Source organism: Notamacropus eugenii, chromosome 3, assembly GCF_028372415.1.
Source record: "Notamacropus eugenii isolate mMacEug1 chromosome 3, mMacEug1.pri_v2, whole genome shotgun sequence".
Taxonomy (NCBI): domain Eukaryota; kingdom Metazoa; phylum Chordata; class Mammalia; order Diprotodontia; family Macropodidae; genus Notamacropus; species Notamacropus eugenii.
In genome coordinates this window covers 28,225,407-28,250,994 of record NC_092874.1, presented here as the reverse complement: position 1 = coordinate 28,250,994, position 25,588 = coordinate 28,225,407, and the positions used below count along the sequence as shown (strand labels likewise).

General features: G+C 40.0%; 1 long non-coding RNA gene across 1 annotated transcript in view; it reads right to left on the bottom strand.

The window, feature by feature from the left end:
• LOC140531101 (uncharacterized) overlaps window positions 1-25,588 on the bottom strand; it is a 122,821-nt gene that overhangs the window by 13,416 nt on the left and 83,817 nt on the right. The window contains exon 2 of the long non-coding RNA XR_011976276.1: window positions 5,826-6,057. This is a non-coding gene — a long non-coding RNA (uncharacterized lncRNA). The remainder of the gene's footprint in view (window positions 1-5,825; window positions 6,058-25,588) is intronic.

Sequence of the window (25,588 nt, the reverse complement as noted above, 5' to 3'; positions counted from 1 at the left end):
TAAACTTTGTTTTCTTTGGCTTTGAGAAGGCTTGAGCCTAATTCATTCGAGCATGATCTGGACCATTGGTCCCCCTTCACCCCTCAACCTCTTCATTTATGGTTCCTTGACTGGGAAAGCTGCTAATCTCAAGTTCTTCTGCTCAAACTAGAAGGTATGTAAGCCTCCCCCTCTGTCTATCCCCTACTTGCTCTCCAAGCACCTTGGAAGCGGATCTGCAGACCTGGCTTCAGGTTCCAGTATCAGGCAAAGTCTCTGAACTTTCTGGGCACTAGAGAGTTATAGACTCAGGTTGTTGGTCTATTGGTTAGGCAGTGGACCTGGGAATTCTCTGGATTTCCTGGGCGCAAGGAAATTGGGGAAAACTCAGTTACTTTTTAGTGTGTGCCTAAGTCTCTGAACTTTCTGGGCACTAGAGAGTTAGAGACTCAGGTTGTCGGTCCAGTGGCTGTGTTTGAGGCCGTGGACCTGGGCATACCCTTCAAAGCACAATTCTCTGAACTTTCTGGGCACTAGAAGGTTAGAGAAATGTCAGTTAAGTGGGTGCCCAATTCTCTGGATTTCCTGGGCACAAGGAAATCAGGGAAAGTTCGGTTATTTTTTGTCCTCTTGTGTTTTTTTCTCAAGGCTTACTTTCACATCCTCCTTTAAGGGGGGGGGGGGACTTCCAGCCCCATGCAAAAAAAAAATGGGTCAAAATTCATCAATTCCAAGGAATTCACCTTTGGGCTGTCTTTTACAAAATTGGAAAAAATTTAACTTCTCTAAAGACCTTAAAAAGAAAAAGCTGGTATTCTTTTGCAACACTTTGGCCTCAGTATCACCTAGAGGACAATGAAGTCTGGCCCATATTTGGGACCTTACAATGTAATATCCTTTTACAATTACAATTATATTGCCTCCAAAAGGGAAAATGGATAGAAATACCTTACATAAGGGCCTTTGTCGAACTCTCTCAGGACCCCATTCTCAGAACAGATTGTAAGATGCTTGTAGCTAGAACCATCCCACAAAAAGGAAATGGGGGTGAATTGGATGTTTTGGATGACCCTCTGTTTATGGCTCCTAGGGTCTCCACCTCACTTTCTCCCCTATCTCTATTACCAACCCCCGCTGAGTTCCCAGCCACGGGGCTTGCTGAGGTGCCTCCCTCTGAAGCCCCTCTCACTGGGGCAACATTCACTCAGATCTCAGGCCCCACCCCCATGGCAGTCTCTACAGTATCACTGCCCATAACCCACCCCTCCTTGGGGACTCTACCTCAGTCCCCAACTATGGGCCTTGCTGGGGTGCCTCCCTCTCCAGCCCCTCTCGCTGGGGCAATATTCACTCAGGCTTTAGACCACGCTCCCGTGGCATTCTCTGGGGCATCTCCCTCTTTGATCCCTACTCTTCCTCAGGTACCAGCGGATCTTTCCCCTTGCCAGCCAGATCCCCTGCCCCTGCAGCCTAATCCACTTCAGCAGGCATTCCCCATCCCCTCCCTCACAAGAAGTGGGACTTCCTATCTTCCTCCACAAGCCCCTGTCCCCACTGGGCCTTCAGGGCTGTTTCCCTTGAGAGAAGTGCCTACCCCACCCAGTGGGACAACCAAGATGTGTGTTCCATTCTCTCTTTCAGATCTCACCCAGATTAAAGAGAAACTGGGGAGATATTCTGAAGATCCCACTAGGGTTACTGAGGGTTTTAGGGACATATCCCTGCAATTTGAACTTTCTTGGAAGGATCTGCATATTCTTTTCTCTGTTGGTTGTACTGTTGAGGAGAAGGGGAGAATTTGGGAACATGCCCAAAAGTTTGGGGATCATATGGCTAGCAATAATCCCATAAAATACCCCCCAGGAACAGCTGCTATTCCCACTAGTGATCCAGGATAGGATTATCAAAAGAGTGAGGACAGGGACAAGAGAGACTTTATGGCAATTTGCCTGTTAGAAGGCCTAAAAACTGCATTTCAAAAACAAGTAAATTTTCAAAAAATTAGGGAAATTACTCAGGGAGAAAAGGAAAACCCTGCCCTTTTTCAAAACCGGCTAGTAGAAGCTATTAAAAAGCATGCAAATTTGGATCCTGACTCCATAGAAGGGGCAGTAATCCTTAGCATGTATTTTATTAATCAGTCTGCTCCAGATATTTGGAGGAAACTGCAGAAATTGGCAATGGGACCCCAAACCCCTCAGGCCCAGTTACTGGAGAAAGCCTTTGGAGTCTTTAACAACAGAGGTCTAGTTGCAGCAGAGGAAAGGGAATGAAGGAGAAGGGCTAGGGCCAAGGAGCATGCTCTATTCTTGGCTGCAGCCTTGTCCAGGAAAAGACCCAGGGAGCACCCCTCCAGGGCACCCCCTTAGAGGAAGGCTGGCTACTTGGGCAGTGGGGAAACCTGCTTTTGTTGCCACAAGGAGGGTCACTGGTCCAAGGAGTGCCCCTCCAGGGCGCCCCCCCAGAGGGAGCCCCAGGAACCAATGCCTGTGGAACCATGCCCATGTGACCAGAAGGGACATTGGAGGAAGAATTGTTTCCAAGGTTGGAAAAGCCGCCCCCAGTACCCTGTCCTCCAGTCTTCTCAAGACTTTGAACTACGGGAAAGCCTGGGTGCTGGCAGTGCTCCCACTTTCTCTACCTCTCTGACCAAGTCCTGGGCAAAAACAAAGGCTGAAGGTAAGGTTACCCACTTTAACAAGGCTAAATTCTTTGCTTTAACCAGTCACTCTGCCCCTACCCATCCCTTGACCCCTTGAGTCATAGGCATGGAAAGGGAAACTAAGGAATGTCTCCAGACATACCCCCTCCCCAGCCTGCTTGAGGATCTGTTGTTTAAACACTCCTTCCTTATGCCCTCCTCTGACCCTGCCCCCTTGTTGGGAAGGGACCTGATGGTGAAATTGGGAAGCCAATTTTCTCTAGTTAAACCTCCCATCTCCCTTTTGCTTCTGTTCACTACATCTTCCCTGGTTTGCTTGAGAGTGTGGGAGACAGTCAGGCCAAATATTTGGGACACCAGAATTCCAGAGAGAGCTACTTCTGCAACCCCAACCACTGTTAGTCTCCCAAACCCTAAAGTGCTCCCCCATCTCAGCCAGTATCAGATTAAGCCTGAGACCTGGGAAGAACTACAATCTTTAATTGAAAAATTCCTTAAGTATAGAATCTTTGTCCCTTGTTCATCTCCTTGCAACACTGCAACCCTTCTCACAAAAAAGCCTAATGGAGAGTATTCACAATTTATTTTTGCCTTTGAATGTACTTTTCCTGGGGAATCAAGTCCATATCAGCTAACTTGGACAGTCTTGCCCCAAAGCTTTCGAGATAACCCTCATTTATTTGGCCAGGCTTTGGGAAGGGATTTAAGGCACCTGAAACTAGCAGGCAGTAGTTTAATTCAGTATGTGAATGATATTGTTATTTGTAACCCCACCCCTCTCTTCCCTTATCCCCATCTTCTCTTTTGTCCTGTAGGGCAAGATAAATTTCTATACCCCATTAACTGTATTTCTTATTTCACAACTGTATGCAAAAACAATTCTCAGCATATGTTCCTAAAACTTTGAGTTCTAACTCCTCTTCCTTCCTCCCTCCTCACCCATGCCCACTGAGAAGGCAAGCAATTCAATATAGGCTATATATGTGTAGTTTTGCAAAAGACTTCCATAATAGTCATGTTGTGTAACACTAACTATATTTTGCTCCATCCTATCCTGCCTGCCATTTATTCTATTCTCTCTTTTGACCTTGTCTTTCCCCAAAAGTGTTGACTTCTAATTGTTCCCTCCTCCCACTTGCCCTCCCTTCCATCGTCCCCCACCCTGCTTATCCCCTTCTCCCCTACATTCCTGTAAGACAGATTTTCATAACAAATTGAGTGAGTGTGTTATTCCATCCTTAAGCCAAATGTGATGAGAGTAAGCTTCATTTTTTCCCTTTCACCTCTCCCCTTTCCCACTCCATTGAAAAAGCTTTTTCTTGCCTCTTTTATGAGAGATAATTTGCCCCATTCCATTTCTCCCTTTCTCCATCCAATATACTACTCTCTCAGCCCTTAATTTTATTTATTTAGATATCATGCCTTCCTATTCAACTAACCCTGTGCTCTCTGTCCATATATATATATATATGTATATATATATATGTATGTATATGTACGTATGTATGTATGTATATGTGTGTATGTGTATAATCCTTCCAACTACCCAAATACTGAGAAAAGTTTCAAGAGTTACAAATATTATCTTTCCATGTCGTAATGTAAAAAGTTCAACATTAGTAAGTCCCCTATGATTTCTCTTTCCTGTTTACCTTTTCATGCTTCTCTTGATTCCTGTGTCTGAAAGTCAAATTTTCTATTCAGCTCTGGTCTTTTCATCAAGAATGCTTGAAAGTCCTCTATTTCATTGAATGACCATTTTTTTGTCTGAATTATTATACTCAGTTTTGCTGAGTAGGTGCTTCTTGATTTTAATCATAGTTCCTTTGACTTCTGGAATATCATATTTTAAGCCCTTTGATCCCTTAATGTAGATGCTGCTAGATCTTGTGTTATCCTGATTGCTTTTCCACAGTACTCAAATTCTTTCTTTCTGGCTGCTTGCAATATTTTCTCCTTGACTTGAGAACTCTGGAATTTAGCTACAATATTCCTAGGAGTTTCTCTTTTTGGATCTCTTTCAGGAGGTTATCAGTGGATTCTTTTAATATTTACTTTGCCCTCTGGTTCTAGAATATCAGGCAGTTTTCCTTGATAATTTCATGAAAGACAATGTCTAGGCAATTTTTTTGATCATGACTTTCAGATAGTCCCATAATTTTTAGATTGTCTTTCCTGGATCGATTTTTCTGGTCAGCTGTTTTTCTAATGATATATTTCACATTGTCTTGTATTTTTTCATTCTTTTGGTTTTGTTTTTTTAATTTCTTAGTTTTTCATAAAGTCATTAGCTTCCACCTGCTCCATTCCAGTTTTTAAAGAACTATTTTCTTCAGTGAGCTTTTGAACCTCCTTTTCCATTTGGCTAATTGTGCTTTTTGATGCATTCTTCTCCTCACTGTCTTTTTGGACCTCTTTTGCAAATTGAGTTAGCCTATTTTTAAAGGTGTTGTTTTCTTCAGCATTTTTTGGGTCTCCTTTAGTAAACTATTGAATCTCTTTTCATGATTTTCTTGCATCACTCTCATTTCTCTTCCCAATTTTTCCTCTACCTTTCTTCCTTGCTTTTCAAAATCCTTTTTGAGCTCTTCCATGGCCCGAGACCATTGCATATTTATTTTGGAGGTCTCTGATGGTAAGCCTTGTTCTTCCTCAACCCAAAAAGATGGAAGAAAATACCTGTTCACCAAGAAAGTAACCTTCTATAGTCTTATTTTTTCCTTTTTTTGAGCATTTTTCCAGCCAGTTACTTGACTTTGAGTCAGGAATCTGTTCTGATCCTGTCCCTGCTGCACTGTGTGGCCAAGGCTGGGCTGGGCTCCGTGGGCTATGCTCTGTGTGATAGACCTTTCCAGGCTACCTTGGGCTGGAAATCTCTTTCACTTTGTTGTTTCTGTTGCTTCTGCTGCTCTAGAATTTGTTTAGAATCATTTTTTTTACAGCTATTTTGCGGGCTGTTTGGGAAGAACTAGAGTATGTGCATCTTTCTATTCCACTATCTTGTCTCCACCCTCTTAAAGAGACAATACATTTAAAAAGAACTGAAGAATAGAGAAGTACTTACACAGGGCTGCAAGTCTAGAAAAGTCTACAGACTCTAGAGAGTCAGGAGCTGAGTTGCTTCAAAAATTGGCATGGTTGGCATAGGCACATTCTCAAATGGGGGTTCTATGGAGGAACTCACCAATCAGATGTGGAAGCTGCAGAGGTCCAGGGCAGAAGTAGAAGAGTTCAGAGCAGGGGTGGGGAACCTGCAGCCTTGAGGCCACATGTGGCCCTCTAGGTCCTCAAGTTTGGTCTTTTGATTGAAACCAAGTTTGATCATACGCGGCCTGATTGCTGAAGGTTCCCCACCCCTGGAACTTGGACTTGGGCACTTTCTGACTTCTTCTTTCTTAAAGAATTTGAAGAGTTTTCTAAATGAGAAAAGAAAAAAAAATAACAATGTGAATTCAAGGCATGGGACATGAGTCAAACTTTTCCCTAAGTTTAGCCTTAAAATTACAATGGCAATTTCCCTTCTCTTCTGTTACTGAAAGGCATTTGGATCTTAGATTCTGAATCCCAAATGGCTAAGTCTTCAGGTGCCAGTTTTTAAGGAAGGAATAAATTGGTTCGGTTATGTGACCTTAAAGTCTAGCTGCTCGGACCCCTGGGGAAGAACTAAGAACATTGTCTGGAAGTTGCTAAGAGACAGACTTTGGCTTTCAAATAAAGACAAATTTCTTTAAAATGAGAGCTGCCTCCATGTTTAATGAACAGCATTTGGAGGTAGTGATTCCCCAGTTACTGGAGGTTTTGCAGCTAAGACTGGGCGACCACTTGTCAGATATATTGCTGAGTTCATTTTTGTTTAGGTATGAGTTTGACTAGATGGCCTCTGAGGTCCCTTATGACTTAGAAATTCTGTGAATCTGAGTATCAGTTGTCATATTTGTGTTCAAATCAGCATCGGGTCTTTTGTAAAGAATTCTTTTCTGTTGGTTGACTTCCTCCAATACCCAGCACACCATGGTTGATCAAGCAGAGAACACATAGATTTGAAATGGAGATAAAGGAAAAGGTCTCACGCTTCAATACATCCTTAGGTCTCTCTCTAGCATGTACTAAACTTGATGGAAAACTTGACAGGCTGGCAGCTTACCTACACTTAACTGAGTGAGGAGGACCCAAAGTGCTTTAGTAGTAAAATGACAGCCCCCATCAATAGGCTGCCATTCACAGAACATTCCTTCATATATGTCCACATTCCTTCGTATATGTCTGCATTCTTTCTGGTAAACATTTTCTTTCATGAAAAAGGTTTTATATTATTAATAGCTGTTTTTAGGTTAGTCCTAAAACAAGGTCCAGGGATTCCTGGAGGACTGAGTCCCACTCTGAAATTTTAATATTTTTTTTTTTATTTTATTATTAAATTTATTTATTTAACTTTTAACATTCATTTTCACAAAATTTTGGGTTACAAATTTTCTCCCCTTTTATCCCCTCCCCCCCCAAACACCAAGCATTCTAATTGCCCCTATGACCAATCTGCTCTCTCTTCTATCATCCCTCTCTGCCCTTGTCTCCATCTTCTCTTTTGTCCTGTAGGGGCAGATAGCTTTCTATACCCCTTTACCTGTTTTTCTTATTTCCTAGTGGCAAGAACATTACTCGACAGTTGATCCTAACACTTTGAGTTCCAACTTCTCTTCCTCCCTCCCTCCCCACCCCTTCCCTTTGGAAGGCAAGCAATTCAATATAGGCCATATCTGTGTAGTTTTGCAAATGACTTCCATAATAGTTGTGTTGTATAGGACTAACTATATTTCCCTCCATCCTATCCTGTCCCCCATTACTTCTATTCTCTTTTGATCCTATCCCTCCCCATGAGTGTCGACCTCGAATTGCACTCTCCTCCTCATGCCCTGCCTTCTATCATCCCCCCCACCCTGCTTGTCCCCTTATCCCCCACTTTCCTGTATTGTGAGATAGGTTTTCCTACCAAAATGAGTGTGCACTTTATTCTTTTCTTTAGTGGAATGTGATGAGAGTAGACTTCATGTTTTTCTCTCACCTCCCCTCTTTATCCCTCCACTAATGAGTCTTTTGATTGCCTCTTTTATGAGAGATAATTTGCCCCATTCAATTTCTCCCTTTCTCTTCCCAATATATTTCTCTCTCACTGCTTGATTTCATTTTGTTTTAAAGATATGATCCCAACCTATTCAATTCACTCTGTGCACTCTGTCTCTATGTATGTGAGCGTGTGTGCATGTGTAATCCCACCCAGTACCCAGATACTGAAATGTTTCAAGAGTTACAAATATTGTCTTTCCATGTAGGAATGTAAACAGTTCAGCTTTAGTAAGTCCCTTATGACTTCACTTTGCTGTTCACCTTTTCATGGTTCTCTTCATTCTTGTGTTTGAAAGTCAAATTTTCTTTTCAGCTCTGGTCTTTTCATCAAGAATACTTGAAAATCCTCTATTTCATTGAAAGACCATTTTTTCCCCTGAAGTATTATAGTCAGTTTTGCTGGGTAGGTGATTCTTGGTTTTAGTCCTAGTTCCTTTGACTTCTGGAATATACTGTTCCATGCCCTTCGATCCCTTAATGTAGAGGCTGCTAGATCTTGTGTTATCCTGATTGTATTTCCACAATACTTGAATTGTTTCTTTCTAGCTGCCTGCAGTATTTTCTCCTTGACCTGGGAACTCTGGAATTTGGCCACAATGTTCCTAGGAGTTTCTCTTTTTGGATCTCTTTCAGGCGGTGTTCTGTGGATTCCTTGAATATTTATTTTGCCCTCTGGTTCTAGAATCTCAGGGCAGTTTTCCTTGATAATTTCATGAAGGATGATGTCTAGGCTCTTCTTTTGATCATGGCTTTCAGGTAGTCCCATAATTTTTAAATTGTCTCTCCTGGATCTATTTTCCAGGTCTGTTGTTTTTCCAATGAGATATTTCACATTATCTTCCATTTTTCCATTCTTCTCTCTTTGTTCTGTGATTTCTTGGTTTTGCATAAGGTCATTAGCCTCCATCTGTGCCATTCTAATTTTGGAAGAACTATTTTCTTCAGTGAGCTTTTGAATCTCCTTTTCCATTTGGCTAATTCTGCTTTTGAAAGCATTCTTCTCCTCATTGGCTTTTTGAACCTCTTTTGCCAATTGAGTTAGGCTAGTTTTTAAGGTGTTAATTTCTTCAACATTTTTTTGGGTCTCCCTTAGCAGGGAGCTGATCTGCTGTTCATGCTTTGACTTCATGTCTCTCATTTCTCTTCCCAGCTTTTCCTCCACCTCTCTAACTTGATTTTCAAAATTCTTTTTGAGCTCTTCCATGGCCTGAGCCCATTGGGTGGGCTGGGACACAGAAGCCTTGATTTCTGTGTCTTTGCCTGATGGTAAGCATTGTTCTTCCTCATCAGAAAGGAAGGGAGGAAATGCCTGTTCGCCAAGAAAGTAACCTTCTATAGTCTTATTTCTTTTCCCTTTTCTGGGCATTTTCCCAGCCAGTGACTTGACCTCTGAATATTTTCCTCACACCCACCTCACCTCCTGATCCTCCCAGCCCGTGTTTGTGGTCTGAGATTCAAATGCTGCTTCCAGCCTCAGGGCTTTTGGCGGGGTCAGGGCTGCTATTCAGTATGAGATTATGATCTGGTGCTGAGATCGGGGCAGGGCCACCTCTCAGGCTCAGTTCCCTCAGGGGGTTTATGCGCAGACCTTCCGCAATGGATTCAGGCTCCTGCCCGCTTGGGGAGCCCCTGTCTGCAGCCGCCTCTCAGCTTCTACCTCCCGGGGGGGGGGGGGCCTGAATTATGGGGGCACCCCACTCCCCTCTCGACCCGCCAAAGAGACTCTCTCACCCACCCCTGTCACCTGTGGGTGGAGGGACTTGTGCGGCCGCTGGAGATCCCGTCCCTGAAGCCTGCTCGGATCTGTTTCTCTCGGTGCCACAGCCGTGGCCGCAGCAGGTCTGGGCTGGGCTTTGTGTCTGCAGCGCGACGGACCTTTTGCGAGAGGTTTGCAGATCCCTCTGTGGGTGGAGGGACCCGCGTGGCCGCTGGAGATCCTGTCTGTGAAGCCTGCTCGGATCTTTTCCTCTCGGTGCCGCGGCCGCGGCAGGGCTGCACTCAGCTCCCAGTCCCGGCGCCCAGTCCTCAGCGCGAAGGACCCCCCGGCGAGAGGTTTGCAGGTCTCTCTGGAACAGAAATCTCCCTCGCTCCAATGTTCCGTGGCCTCTGGGTGCGGAATTCGCCGTGAGTTACTTCCCTGTAGCCATTCTATGGGTTGTGGGTTCAGAGCTATGTGTATGTGCGTCTTTCTACTCCGCCATCTTGGCTCCCCCCACTCTGAAATTTTGACCTCAAAATATCATTCTCTCTTCATTTGACTCATTGTCACTGGGTAATCAAAGAAGGTTTACAAGATAAAAATTTTGTATATCTCATTCCCCTCAACATGCAATAGAGTTATTGGGTATGAGATGAACTTTATTTCATTCTCAGAAAATGCACAAGTTGCTAAGGACTCACAAGAGTCCATTAAGAAACACAGTAGAATAAAGTATTCAAATAGTTCATTGGTTCTCCATACCCCCAAAGGGAATTGAACTGGGGGTTGCTGTTTGGGGCAATCTATGTTGTCCCAGTGAGATTCTCTTTGTACAGAGTCCTATAAGTCTCCTTCAAACTCAAATACCACCACCCCATGGGTTATACCTATCCCCAAAGAAAAATGTGCTCTAGAGCTTGCTGCCCAAATTCCCTTGTCATTTCACTGGTATTCTCAAAGTGTCTCATTGTCTTTTTCTCCAGTGGGACTCTGTAGTATTCATGTTATCTTCCTTCTACAGGAAACAGGATGAATTAGAAAACCTCTCTCTAGAAAGTCTAGTACCCAAACTGTCAAACTTAGGATCTCCTGAACTTGGAAGATATCTAAAAATACTTCTCAAAGCAGATGCCAATAGTTCTAAATTATTTATCATGTTATCTTGAGTGTCAAGAGAATTTGAAATCTCCTACCCCTATAGAGAAGTTTGTGATTCAGGAAAAGAATCTTTGATACCTCCCCATCAGCCATATATAAACACATTTCCCCCTGTTTTATATTCTGATAAAAGTCACCATTTCTGCTCCTGATGGTAGTGGCAGAGGCAATAGGAATAGGGTAGGGAGTGAAAAATATATTTTTCTGCTCATCTTGATCAACTTTGGAAAAACCTCAAGGGAGGAAGTGAAGAGTGAGTCAGCAAGAGTTGAACCCCCAAAAGTGCAGTTAGCTTCCTTTATAGGTCATAAGGGGGAATAGTTGATTCTTTAGTGAGAAATGCTGCAATTTGATTAGGGACTTCTCTGATCAATTCCTTTTAAACTAAGATTCCATATATTTTACTCATTCATTTTTTGAACATTTTTGTCATTATAATATAATGGAAAGAGCAATGTCTTGAAGGAGGGAACTGGGTTTGAATCCTACTTTTGATGCTAGAGATAGTCACTTAATCTTTCTGCATCTCTGCTTCTTTTAAAAAATGTGACTAATCATACCTGATTCATTGTTGAGAGGGTCAGGTGAGATGTCTGTAAATCATCACGTGAGTGTCAGCAATAAAATAATCACTTCTTGTTTTCTCAAGCTCTGTACTAGGTCCTGGGGTAGGTACAAAGTGTAGGACAGAAAAGGTCCCTGGCCTCATTGGGCTTATGGTAAAGTTGGTAGATGCAACATAGATCAAACTCAACTGTAATAATGACCTTCTTATTCAGAGGTCCCTTGTGATTTCTTATTTCCTCATGCACTTCTCCCTCTTCTCTCCATTGAACTTGGTCTCTTTACTGTTCCTCTCATTGGATATCCTTTCCCCTGATTCCATGAGTTTTCACTGGTTGTCCTCTATGCCTAGAAGCCTCTCCCTCCTTGCTTTCCTGGCTTCCATCAACCCCTAGCTAAAGTCCTACTGTCTGCATTCTGTCTTGCAGACATTTTCTTTCATGAAAAAGACTTTATATTGTTAACAGTTGCTTTTAGGTTGGTCCTAAAACAAGGTCCAGGGATTCCAGAGGACTGAATCCCACTCTGAAATTTTGACTTCAAAAGGTCATTCCTTCTTCATTTGACTCATTGTCACTGGATGAATCAAAGCTTCCCAACCCCCCTCAATCTTATTGCCTTCCCTCTGAGATTATCTTCAAATCATCCTGTTTATATTTGATCATAATTACTTGAATGTTATCTGCACATTCAATTGTGAATTTCTTGAGAGAAGGGACTGTTTTGCCTCTTTTTTTTGTTGCTTATGCACTTTCCATGATGTCTGGCACACAGTAGACTTTTAGTAAATGCTTAACTTGCCTTTCCTTCCTTCTCTCTCTAGCCTCATACCTAGAATGTGTACCCTTCTTGCTCTATCTTTTGAAGTCCTTAGCTTTCTTTGAAGCTCAACTCAAGTCCCATCTACCACTAGGGACCTTGCTGTTTGCCATTCCGCAGTTATTCATTTTCACTCCCTTGAAATTATTTTGCATTTATCTTATATTTGATTTTCTTTGTTCATATTCCCACCTTGTCCTCAATAGAATAGGAGCCCTTTGTGGTCAGGTTCTCCTATTTGGTTTTGCCTTTATAAGTTCAGCACCCAGCAAAGTGCTTGTCTCATAAGAGTGATTTAATAAATGTTTGTTAAATTGAATATTTTTCATCCAGAGCACCTTGGAACAGCCATGGTACAACTTACTGATATAGCTGGTTTCCCTATGAATGGCCACTAATTCTAAATGTGAACAAAATGTAAATGAGGACAAAATAAAATAATTATACTGTCCCTCTTGAGGATGATGCTAAGGGAGTTATAAAAGAAAGTGTTCTAGAAAGGTTTCTCTCATAATGCTTCTCAGTCATCTCATAATGTTCTCTAATGCTGGCATTCATGATAAATCCATTCCTTGGATCTGTCATCCTCTGGCCAGGGGATTTTGATATTTACAGATTTTGAGGATGTAAAATGTTTGCACACTATCTTACAAAGGGATTTTGTTCCCTTCCTAGACAAAAGACCTTCTCCCCAAATTGGACAAGTACTCTACCACAGGCCTCTTGACTAAAAGCTCTACTCTTTTTTTAGTCATATTTTTCATTCTGCCAGGCAAAGTTCTCTTGCTCTTCAATATATATCCTAGGCATGGCACCATCTAAGAATCCTAGACTCTCAGAGTTGGTGGAGAAAGAAGGTAGACTCAGTGGCTATCTAATTAACTAGTATCTTAACAGGAGCATCCTCTACAGCTTAACCAACCAGTGATCATCCAATCTTCACTTATTGTCCTCCATAAAGGGAAGTCTGCTGTCTCCTAAGACAGCCTATTACACTCACAGACAGTTTCAATTGTCAGGGAAGTGTTCCTAGTACTAAGTCTTTGTGTTACCCCTAAGTCTAGATCTACTGAAAATGAGGCTATTGCATGATGTTTCTACCATAGACCCCCATGTGGTGTGGCTATTAGGTAGCTAGCCACCTACTTTTTTCTGCCCTGAATCACTTAATCTGTCAGGTTAAGCCCCCTTGCTCTTTATTGCATAGTCTGTACAAGCAACTATCTATAACTGTCAGACTCAACATGCTGGATTATGCCAATGAATCTTACCACTCCTCCACTTGCTTCATCATCATCATCATCACCATCATCATCATCATCATCATCATCATCATCATCATCATCATCATCACAGGAAGAGATAATATCACATACATAAACAAAGTCATTTCCTCAAAGCTAAGAATTTGCAGATATGTTATGTCCCTTGAAGGATTCAACAGCAGGATTCAGTGATTCAATCCGTTAAGATCTTTGGGTAAATAGTCACATTAGAGGGGTTCTCTCTTCTTAGGATAAAGTCAAGTGCAGTGATCCACCCATGCTGTATTGACTAACTTGATGATAGAGAGGTATAAATATTTGAAAAATATTGATGCAGGAAAGGAAGATAGGTCTTTTTAAAAAAATTATCAGACAGTGGCTATGGAGAGGGAAAATAAGTATTTTTTTCTCTCCCAGTGATGATATCTCTTCCAGTCTTAACAAGGTTGGACTGACTGGCACTGGTGCTGCCATTGCTTGGGACAAGGTGAAATTAAGATAAGATATTTCCTCTGAGTCACTGGTGCTGGTTTATTTGCTTCTTTAACTGAGGACCAGAGGCTAAACCTGGAATATACCACGAATGCCTTCATCATCTTACTACATTAGAAGCCTAGATTTAGTTGATGATTATAACAATTATGTATTTTAATAATACATATTAAATCATATTTGTGGTATACTGTTAGGTTTAAAAAGCACTTTACTTAACATGATTCATACATTAATTCATGCATTAATACTGTAACTCCTATCTTATAGGAAATTGATGTCAGAGAGGTTAAATGACTTGTCCTGATCAAACAGTTATTGAATATCTAAGCAGATGTTATTCCCTTTTTTGTGTGGCATGGTCCCCTTTAGTAGTGCGGTGAAGCTTATGGGATCCTCCTTAGAATATTTTTCAGTGCATAAAATTTTGAAATAGTTATTAAAATATTTTTTAAAACCTCTAGTTTAAGAATCTGTGGCCAAAATTAAGACTTGAATTGAGGTATTCTTTGTTCTGAGTCCAACACTATCTACTCCAGCAGGCTACCTGTGGCAAGTGGGGGTACTAGGATTAGGATCCCAGGTCTTTGATTCCTCTCATTGCAGTGTTCTTTTCCTAATAACCCACTGCCTCTTTAAAAAGGATCTGCACAATACTTTAGAGTGATTCAGGATTCCAATTCAACCAGAATACCATGAATATCATTTATTAAGAGATTGTAGGTACTTCTGTGTTGAGTGCTGGTTGGTGTGATCAAATAGCTAAGCCCACATCTCAAATGGCAGTCACAGGAGCAAAATCTGCCCTCAAGATTGTGTGGAAGGGCTAGACTTATTCCGCTGTGAAATCAGTTTGTGTCTACCTTGATTATATTTTGTAAAAAACATTTTGTGTATGTGTACATGCTGTTTTCCCCCAGTAGAATGTACTGCTTCTTAAGGGCAGAGAATTTTTTGTTTTTTTTCTTTTATCTCCAGTACCTAGCACATATATGCCACCTAATCAATACTTGATGTGCATGATTAACTCAATGAGTGCATGCTTGGCTCAAGAAGGTAGAACTAGGGACCTTAGATGGAAGTTATTGAGTGACAAATATCTTTGTAATATAAGAAAGGTTTTCTAATAATTTAAGACATCCAAATGCATAATAAATGCTGCAGAAGGTAATGGGTTTCTTTCCTCTGGAAGCATTCAAACATAGGCTATATGATCACTGTAAGATCCCTACTCAGGTTGGACTAGAAAGCCCCTGACGTCTCTTCCACCTCTGAAATTCAGTGATTCTGTATTCACATCCAAAGAACCTTTCCAAAATGTCACATGAGATGTTCTTTCATAAGGCTTTTTCTAACTCAAACATTCTGTTAACTGAGATCTCTAAGGCTTCTTATGAAATGTGCCAATTGTGAGCCACTTCAGGGAAGATAAGAAAAGGAAAACTGGAACAGAGTGACAAGCAGCTCTTTGACAGAGGCCTAGAGTGTGATAGGCTGCTGAGTCTTTGAAGAACTATCCTTTATTATCATTTTGCAAGGGTTTTGACTCTGGGGATGGCTATTGACAAGGAGACAAATGTGCTGGAGAACAAGGAGGGCTAACTGGTTCTCAGTTTTCTGGTTTTCATCACATGGCAAAAGAAGCAGAGTATTTCTAGTATATTTCTTGCTTGGTCTCCTTTGCATGATGCATAGTCTCTGAAAGATGCCAGTTGTTTTAGTCAGCCAATAGGAAAAAGCCACAATTTCACATTTATATCCTTGGAGATATTCTATTTAGAAAGCTCCTTCTGGAACCTGGATGAGTCCCTTTTCTCGAGTAGTCCGCACACAATAGTGACAACTGTCTCATGTGGTGGGAAGTTTGCAGTCTTCATGGCCTGCCAAATCGTGACAATATGGAGGGCGACATTGCACTGCACACACAATAATGTATGCAAACATGGTGATATTTAACAGCAAGAGATATTTTAAATTCCTTCCACAAGACATTAAAAAAAATCCACATCATTGTTGAAAGATACAATTTACCTTGGAAAAGAGTTGGATCATCGTACCATCAATTTTTTCCAATTTGGCTCCAGAGATTGCCTTTTAGATGTTTTTTAAAATAAAGTATGGATAATTGTACATTCTAATCATATCTAAAAAGCTCAGTATTCCTTCATGCCATCTTATTTTACATATGCACTGCAAATTTAGAAATTTTTGAATCAAGAATTTATCGTGCCTTCTCTTGGAAGTGTCTGAATTGTAAGGAACCAGTTCTTTTCCTTGTGGAGGAAAAAAGATAAGTGTATGAAGATATGGGATAATTATCCAGTGTCATTTGTCTATTACCATTGTAAAGGTCTGTCAACCAAGAAGGATGAAAAAGGGAATGAGGACATATTTTGTGCTACCCATTCCTGCCACCCTCTCCCGCTATCTTTTACTTGACAGACTCCACTTTATGCATTTCCTTAGTGTCTAGGAGTCTTTTACTACTGCAGAGGAAAGGTACTTTAGGCTAAAAAGAACAGTATTTAAGACCACTATCACATATCAGATCAACTACTGGTCCTAATTTAACTGACTCAGGGAACTATACATTTTAGTTTCTCAATTTAATATAGCTGCAAAGCAGAGCATCTAGGGCAAGCTGTACATAATTAGGTCAAAGCAATTAGTATTGAAAGTGCACCTATTGGAGAGGGTCAGCAGGTGGCTAGCGGGTGCAGGCAAGAATTCAACTCATCTCAATGTGGCTGCTCATGTAGCATTTGGGGCTTCCAATTTGGACTAATTATTTTCTTGCTAGAGTACTGCAAGTTTCTTAGTGTCTTAAATTTTTTTGAGGCAGTCATTTATTTATTTTGAACATTCCTTTTTTTTTAAATTGAGTTCCAAATTCTCTCCCCCTCCCATCTCTCTTTTCCCCTACCCACTGAGACCAGCTACATGATATCAATTATACATATGAAGTCATTCAAAACATATTTCCATATTGGCCATGTAAAAAAAAGAAAGTGAAGAAAGCATGCTTCAGTCTGTACTTAGAGTTTATCAGTTCACTCTCTGGAGGTGGATAATATTTTTCATCCTGGGTCCTTTGGAATTGTCTTGGATCGTTGCCTTGATCAGAACAGCTAAGTCTTACAGTTATTCATCTTTACAATATTGGTCTTACTGTGTACAGTGTTCTCCTGGTTCTGCTCACTTCAAATCTTGCCTTCTTATCATTTCTTATGGCTTAATAATATTCTACCACAATCATATGCCAGAACTTGTTCAGCCATTTCCAATTGATGGGCATCAACTCAAGTTCTAGTTTTTTCCACCACAAAAGAACTGCTATAAATATTATTGTACATAAATGTCTTTCCCCCTTTCTTTGATCTCTTTGAGATACAGACATGGTAGTGTTATTTCTGGGTCAAAGAGTGTCAGTAGTTTACACATTTTAATTCTTAGGGCAAAACTCTAGGTGCTTCTCATTAGATTGTAAATTCCTTGAAAGAAGGGACTGTTTTTTGGTCTCCATTTGTATGCTCACTATTTAGCACAGTACTTTAATAGTACTGTGCTTAATAGTAGGTGCTTAATAAATATGGATTGATTTACTGAGATGTTGAACTCAAGCTATGACTGTAGTGTGTGTCTACTTTCCCAATCACTTTAAAATAATTCAGAATATGAGCTTGTGTTTCTACAGAAGTTTAAGGTTTGCAGGATACTTTCCTGACAACATCCCTGTGAGCTATGCAGTTTGAGTATAATTATTCCTATTTTGCATAGGAGGAAATGGAGGCTAGGCTCTGAGACGGTCTGTAGTTGAACAGCTATTGTGTCTAAGGTGGGATTTGAATCCAAACTCTATCTATTGTGACATAACTGTAGCTTGCCTAAGGACATAAAAATGAGAAGTAGGTATAACTGTTGCATGTGCACACACACACACACACACACACACATACACAAACTCTTCTGATGCCTGAATTTATACCATTAGTGCTTACTTCTTTTGTGTTCATATTCTGTTTCACCTTACCCCCAAACTGAAGAAACTTCTGAGTTGACACAAAATCTGGGCTTTTCTATGATCTGTTTGCAGAACCTTTTGCAGAGAGTCAGACTTCAAAGAGACAGAGTTGGTAGAGACCTGTGTGGTGTGATTTGAAAGAGTTAGAAAGGGCTCCCATTAAAAACAGACACACATACACACACACACACACACACACACACACACATACACAAACTCTTCTGATGCCTGAATTTATACCATTAGTGCTTACTTCTTTTGTATTCAGTATTTTCTCCTTTCTGTAGTCTTCTTTAAAAATAGAACCCTAGAAAGGGTAATGCAGTGTGAAATAATTTTGATACATTGAGTTCTTTGGGACAGCATTTAATGCTTAAGATGATGGTAGGATGGCAAGGTCATGTGGAAAGAAAAAAGAGAAAGAGGAAAGGTTGAAAGCCATCTTTGAGAGCTGAAGAAAATTCAAGACGCATGTTGCATGTTTCATAGTTCTGTCTCCAGCCAACTCTGCTTCTGTATTTTAGCTACTTAGGTATCTGAAGCTAGGATTCCATTTACAGCTTTGCCATACTGTCATTCATGCATTGAATGTCTTGGCAAGCTCTTTGTTTAAGTAGGTGGGCAATCATCTTTCTTCATGGTGGGTATGATAAATCAAAATAACTTGAATTTTTTTTTCTTGTTTTTCCTTTGATGAATCTAGCTTTGGTTCAAAAAGGGTCAATGTGGAGAATAATATGACTTTATAGTTTTACTACCATTTCTGAGGTTGTGGACCTTTGGAATAATTTTGGTTCTATGTTTATAAAACATTTCAAGCTGCCCTATTAAATTACATCATTATCTTAAATGCGCGTCCTGCAAACCCCTTGCTACTAGTTCAGAGCCCCCACCCAAGAGGAAGCAATGAGTGCAAAACATTTATTAAAACAGTCACTTTGTACCAAGCTCTGTGTTAAAGTCATTTAAGAAGCTGTTGCTACCTCTAATGGAACAAGAAAGGTTTACAAAATGGCCCCAGGGACTGTTTTTTAAACAGTCAACACAGTGATTATTTAAACCACCAACTAAACTGACCTTAAATGAGAAGGGAAGAAAAGCAGCCAGGTTTGAACAATCTGAAATTTTAAGTACCTTAATGGCTTTCCTCACTGAGCTTGCCTGACGGTTTGATTGACACAGGTTTGGAAAAGTGTGACCTTGGAGGGAAAATGAGACACTCTTATGTAAACCTGACCCTATGTGCGAAGGAAACAAGGGACATTCTAGAATTCTGACCACAGCCTAAGGTCTGTTTCAGGGAATCTTTCATGAAGAGTCCTAGTAAAATGTGGATTGCCAAATGATTGCATTGGTGGTTCCTTTCTACTGTGGGTCCAATGGACTATAAATTCCTTTTGATTCTACCCTCATGAAATACCAAGGAGGAAGGGGAAACTATTTATTGATACCAGAACACCCAAGCTCAACTCTATTGCTTATCAATTTCTTTTGTAAATCGTGACTAATGATTCTTGGAAATAATCATTCAATCCATTTAGTCAGATATAATGTACTGTATTTTTTTCTTCCCTTACTCCCCCCCCCCATATTGGTAATAAATATGAAATAAACCTTTTCATATACCCCTCTGTGTTATAATCAATGTTTTCTTGGAGCACCCAATATAGAATCATAGAATTTTAAAGGTGGAAGTGACCTTGGAAACTATCTAATCTCAGTCCTTTTCTTGCTATCTTCTCCTCTCTTATAATTTCTGTCAAATGAAGGGATTAGTTGACATTCTGTCTTAACTTATATAACCAAGGGGTCTGTGAAAGATTGCATGAGGTCTTGGGCAGAAAAAAAATCTTTATTTTCATTAACTTTTGATCTTTATAATTCTATGTATTTTCTCTTATGCATTTAAAAATATTATTCTGAGGAGTCCAGAGGCTTCACCAGACTGTCCAAGGGGTTCATGACTCAACAAAGGTTAAGAACCCTTGAACTCAGTTTCTTTTGAGCTCTGAAAGTGTGTATATATACCAAGGAAAGGAGTGAACATACATGGAAGTCCTGATGGTGATCGTAAGACTATGGCTTTTGAGAATTGGATGGGACCTCAGTGGTCATGTATTATAAAACATGTTGGACTGAGATCTCAAAAAGAAATTAGGAACAAAGTGATCTTTACTTTTGTCCAAAGACTCAGATTTAGAGAAGGACAAAAGCATGAAAAGAAAATAAGAAAGAGAAGATGCCTGAGAATGGAGAAAGAAAAAAAGTAAGGAAATTGGTTGATCCAAGTCAGGTCACCAAGCATTTATTAAGCCTTTAGTATGTTCCAGGTATAGGGCAAAGCACTTGGAATGCAAGAAAGGTAAAAACAACAAAATCCTTAAGGATTTCCCACTCTAATGGAGAGGCAACATAGAAACCACTATAAGCATACAAGACATATACATGATACATTGGAGGGAATCTCCGAGGGGACACACAAGTATTGAGGGATGTGAGGAAAGACATTTTTGCAGAATGTAGAATTTTGGTTGATATTTGAAGAATGCCAGAGAAGTTAGGAGGTGGAGATGAGAAGGGAGAGTATTCCAGACAAGAGAGATCACTAGTAAAAGACACAGAATCTGGAGATGGACGATCCTGTGGGAGAAATAGAAAGCAAGTCAATGTCACCTAATTATAGAGAAAATGAATGGAGAGTAAAGTCTAAGAGGACTGAAAAGATAGCTTCCTACCAGGAGACTAGGATATAAAGACATTAAAAAATAAATAGGATTTTATATTTGATCCAGAAGGTAACAGGAAGGAGTGTGACATAATCAAACTTGCATTTTAGGAAGATGATTTTGGCATTTGAGTGGAGGATGAACTAGAATAGGGTGAGACTTGAGGCACAGAGATCAGCCAAAAAACTATTACAATAGTTCAGAATGTGCAGTGATGAGGGCCAGCACCAGAGTGGTGATTGTATTAAAATGATCCATGATCTTAAAATGTATTGATTTCTTTGGAAATAAGTCAATTTTTAATAGGCAACAGGAAACCAGAAGCATCGCTTAAAGTTCCAAGTAAAATAGGTTAATGGAAAATGATCAATATGGGACATATTTAGCTAAAACTTCATACTTACCAATACCTGGAGTCAAGAGCTTCATTCCCTATGGAACTTCAGCAGTTACTAGCTAGTCAGTGCTTTCCTCAATTCCTCTTTTAGTAATGTTTTCCAGATTCCATGACCTCATCCCCCCATATACTTTGAACCTTTTGGATTCAGTCTCTTGCTGAATAACTCAGCCAAGATGTAATGCCTCCCTTGTTCTGTCCATCTTTCTGATCTTATGGCCTTGGTTCACTTCAATTTCCTCACTCATATTCTTTCCAGACTCACTTTCTCCACCTCACCAAATGTTACACTTTGGCTTTCCCCATAAGCTTTCAAGATCCACTCCTATTATTTTTTAAAAAGCATATTTATTTTTATTCTGAACTTAAGAAATAAGCATTTCCATAACAGTGAAATAGAAAAAAAGAAGATTTTACATGAAACTGCAACCCTATTATGTAAAACTTGCTGATCTTTTTAAATATATAATAAAGTCATCATGTACTTTTCTTTTTTTCTTTTGTTCCTTCTCCTTCCTGCCCTAGAGATGGCTACCATTAAACACATATGTAAGACAATTCTATACTTGCTTCTATTTATGAATCTTTCTTTTTCTGGAAACAGATAGCAGCTAATTTGGATACTAGTCAAATGACTTATTCACTCAAATTTGGTTTTAAAACAATATTGCTGTTACCATCCATAATGTTCTCTTGGTTCCGCTTATTTCACTCGACCTATTATTTAAATTCAATTGGTTTTTCGCTAGTAACAAACTAGTATATCAAAATATTAAAATCTATCTATTAGCCTTTCTCCCACATTTTAAGCAATATTCTTCAGCACCTTGTAAAGAGGTATAACTAGTTCAAATTGCAGAATATTTTTAAAGAAATTCAGTGTCATCACTTCTCAAGTAGCCAAATAGTCAGAAAAATGAAAGGTCAACATAGATCAACCAATTAAAATTCCTAGGGACTGTTTGCCCCTTGAAGGCAGGGACTGTTTAATTTTTGTCTTCCTATCTCCAGCCTAGCTTAATATCGGGCACATAGCACAGGCATAATACATGCTTATGGATTGATTGATTAACTCATTAAGGAATAGACAAGAATTATTTGTAATTAGCACATTGTTTAGGAAAACCCTCCATTATTTATGCAAAACTATGTATGAGTAAAGCCTCTCTCTCAATTTTATTTATTCAATTAAGAAAACGTTCATTAAGCACTTAATCCATGCACAATGTTGTACTAAATTCGAGGGATACATTGATCACAAAAGTTAAATTAGAGACCTAGGAATTGACAAGGCTTTTCCCAGTCTCTTTTGGAGAGGTACAATTGTTGGAAGAAATGCATCCATTGCATCACTTTTCATTCTAAACCAGGGAAACTGTCAGTTCCCTTGAAGTTCATTCTAGAGAAGATCTCAGAGATATTCATTTTCTCCATGTTGATGCAACTCATTCCAGAACGATATACCATCTTGCCAAAAATGTAGTGAAACTTGATAGATGAATATTATCTATGATGTTTAATCAGACTGAATTTCACAGACCAAGTTTTCATATTAAGTTATCTAAATCTGAAAAAAAGAACCCTCTAAACTGTGCTTGAGGAGTTTTATATTGTTTTACATCTGTATTTTATAAGATTGTTGATGGCCCCAAGGCACTATTGGATTCTCTTTCCAACAAAAGTTTGACCCCATGCGTAGCTTAACGTCCTCCAAATGTCTCTTTGTTCAAAGTGCCCTAACTACTCACCATTGTGGTCATTTCACTCACATTAGAAGCACACCTCCTCTCCTCTTACCTGGAAGGGATATGTTACCTGGAATGTTAATATTACTGGCTAAATTTAACTGGAATGTAAAGATCGCCTGGAGAAGATAAGAGAAGCTATGTGGTGAAATGGCAAATCAACAGACTTGACTTTAAAAGACCTGGACTGAATCCATGCTCTACATTTTTGTCACTCAAGAAGTATTAATCAAGGACTTTCTAGGGACTGGGGATACCAAAAGCTCTTGGGCCCTCTCACCTGAACAGTTTCTTTATCCAGGGAGTTCTTATTACCAGTAAAATAACATATTCAATCCTCATTCCTAATGAGAAAGTCTAGTCAGTTTCTACCACACATCCATGTGGCAAATGCCTGAGCCTCCAAGAGTTTCTGCAAAGTAAGATGTTGCTTAGGTAGACAGAGAAAGAAAATATACAAGTGTGCTTTATATCTAAAATGCTATATAATTCAGTTTTAATTATGAGTGATTTTCAACACCATAATCTTGATTAATGAAAAATGATACCACCAATTATTTTAAAAAATACTCAAAGGTATCTCAGTCTATCTTTGTTTCTCTTGTGTCTCTCTGTCTCTGTGTACCTGTATTTGTCTCCCTCTATCTCTTTTGTCTCTCCCTTTGTCTCTGTCTCTGTTTCTCTGTCTTCATATATATATACACACATTACACTTTCTTGTCCCCTTTCCTCTCTTTAGCCCTCACTTTGTCTATCTGTTTCTCTTACTCTCTGTCTCTCTCTCTTTCTGTCTCTAGTCCTCTCTTTGTCTTTCTATCTCATTCTCTCACACCTCACTGTGTTCTCACCACTGACTGAATCCATTACATAGACACAAAAGGCACCAAAGACCCTGGGTTTGCATGCTGCCTTTATGTAGTCAGCATCACCGAATGTTTCCTTTTTAAGACAAACATGTTGGACCCAAGTGACAACATGGCCATCTTTAAGCTATTGATTGAAATGTTTTTTTAGGCAATGCTTATTAAGAGAGAAAAGAAGCAAGGACACTGGGAAACTAATTGATGAATCCCCCTCACTGCAGTAATAAGAGAAGCAGTTGACTCCCTGGCTTCTTCTAGGGAATCAGTGAGAGCAGAACCCCTCTCTTGCCCTTGGTGCATGGGGGCATTCCTTTCTATTCTCAGTGACAGCCTCACTTTTCCAGCAGGAGTTTTTCCCTTCTAGAGCAGACACGTGGCGGGATTGCCATGTGGTGAGCCTGCAGTGAATCATTCTATTGTGGAAGCCCTTGTCATAATTACATTGTGAGTTAACTTGGAGTTCAGCTGAGTGAATCCAAGGATCTACTGAGAACTGACAAATATTTATCAGCCTGTTCTTCAATCAACCATGATATATGTCAACCTAAAATAGCCCCATGTGGAAACAACCTGAGCTCTGCACACTTGGTTTATGAGCATGGATTCAGAACCTGAAGCCCTCTTAGCAGCTATGTATTCCAACTCCCCCATTTCTTCGTTAGGGTAACTGAAGTCAGAGAGGTTGTGTTTTTTTTTCCCCAAGGTCATGTAAGTATGAAGAATCAGAGCTGGGATCTGAACACAGTTCAGATTCAGATCCACTCTATATATGGCACACTGTCTATTGAACCACACTACCTCTACAGATCAAAACAGATTCAATTCCTATCAAATGTGGCCAAGTAAGGACAGCTAAGAGCAGTGGATAGAGCACTGACCCGACTGTAGTAAGGAAGACTCATCTTCCTGAGTTCAAATCTGATCTCAGACATTTGACTAGTTGGTTGACACTGGGCAAGTCACTTAATCCTGTTTTCCTCAGTTTCCTCCTGTGTAAAATGAGCTGGAGTAGAAATGGCAAACCACTGAAATATCCTTCCCAAGAAAATTCCAAATGGGGTCACAGACATTGCCAAAAATGACTGAACAAAAACAAATAACCAAGTCAATAAACATTTATTTAGCACCTACTATGAGTAAGGAATTTTGTTAGGGCTAGGGGAAATGCAAAGATAAATAAAACTGGTGCTGTGCTCAAGGAACTTCTAATCTAGAAGAGGATAGAAAACGTGTATACCGATAATTGGGATGCAAAGTGGTGAATGGAAGAAACACATACATAGTACTTTCAAAGATCTGAAAGAGAAACGCACGTCAAAAAATTCACAGACAAATTTTAATTGGTTACATTCCATATATTCTCAATTCCTCCAAAAAAGTGGGGAATTCTTTTGGTGGGAAGGGATGGAATCCGCACTGCAAAGCCTGTTTTTTTTCTTTTTATTGCATGGAAGTCTCAGCTCTCAAATAGAGGAATGGGAAGGAGCACTTTTATGACTCTTATTACGTGTCAGGCCAGTGATCTAAGTGCTGTACAAACATCTGCAAACTCCTGATAGGCAAAGAAGAGAACTTCTCCTGCTGTTCTGATTGCTGCGCCTAACACAATAACGGGGACATGACACAATACAGATGTGATTAACCCTTCGCTCTTGACTGACTAGTGGGGTAATTTGAGTTTTTGGATTTCACTCCCAGGATAGGAGATTTGGATTTTGTTCAATGGACCATGGGGAAGAGACCCCCAAAAAGCTTTTTGTGTCATAAAGTAACATGATCAGAAATGTACATTAGGAAGGTTAATCTGGAAGCATTTTATAGAATGAAGTGGAGATGGGAAGGCTATTGGGAGGCTGTTGCAATAATCTAAGAATAAAATCATAAAAGCTGAAACAAAAAAAATCACAAGGAGCTGGAAAGGTTATCTGACCCTAAATCACCTTGGACAGATCAGCATTTGTGTTCTGTTAATTATCTTCATGGCATGTTTTCTTCAACTTAGGAAGACCTGTCTATCTCAAGAGGAAAGTAATCTAAATTGTATCCTCCCTGATGTAATTTAAGCTCATTTCCTCTT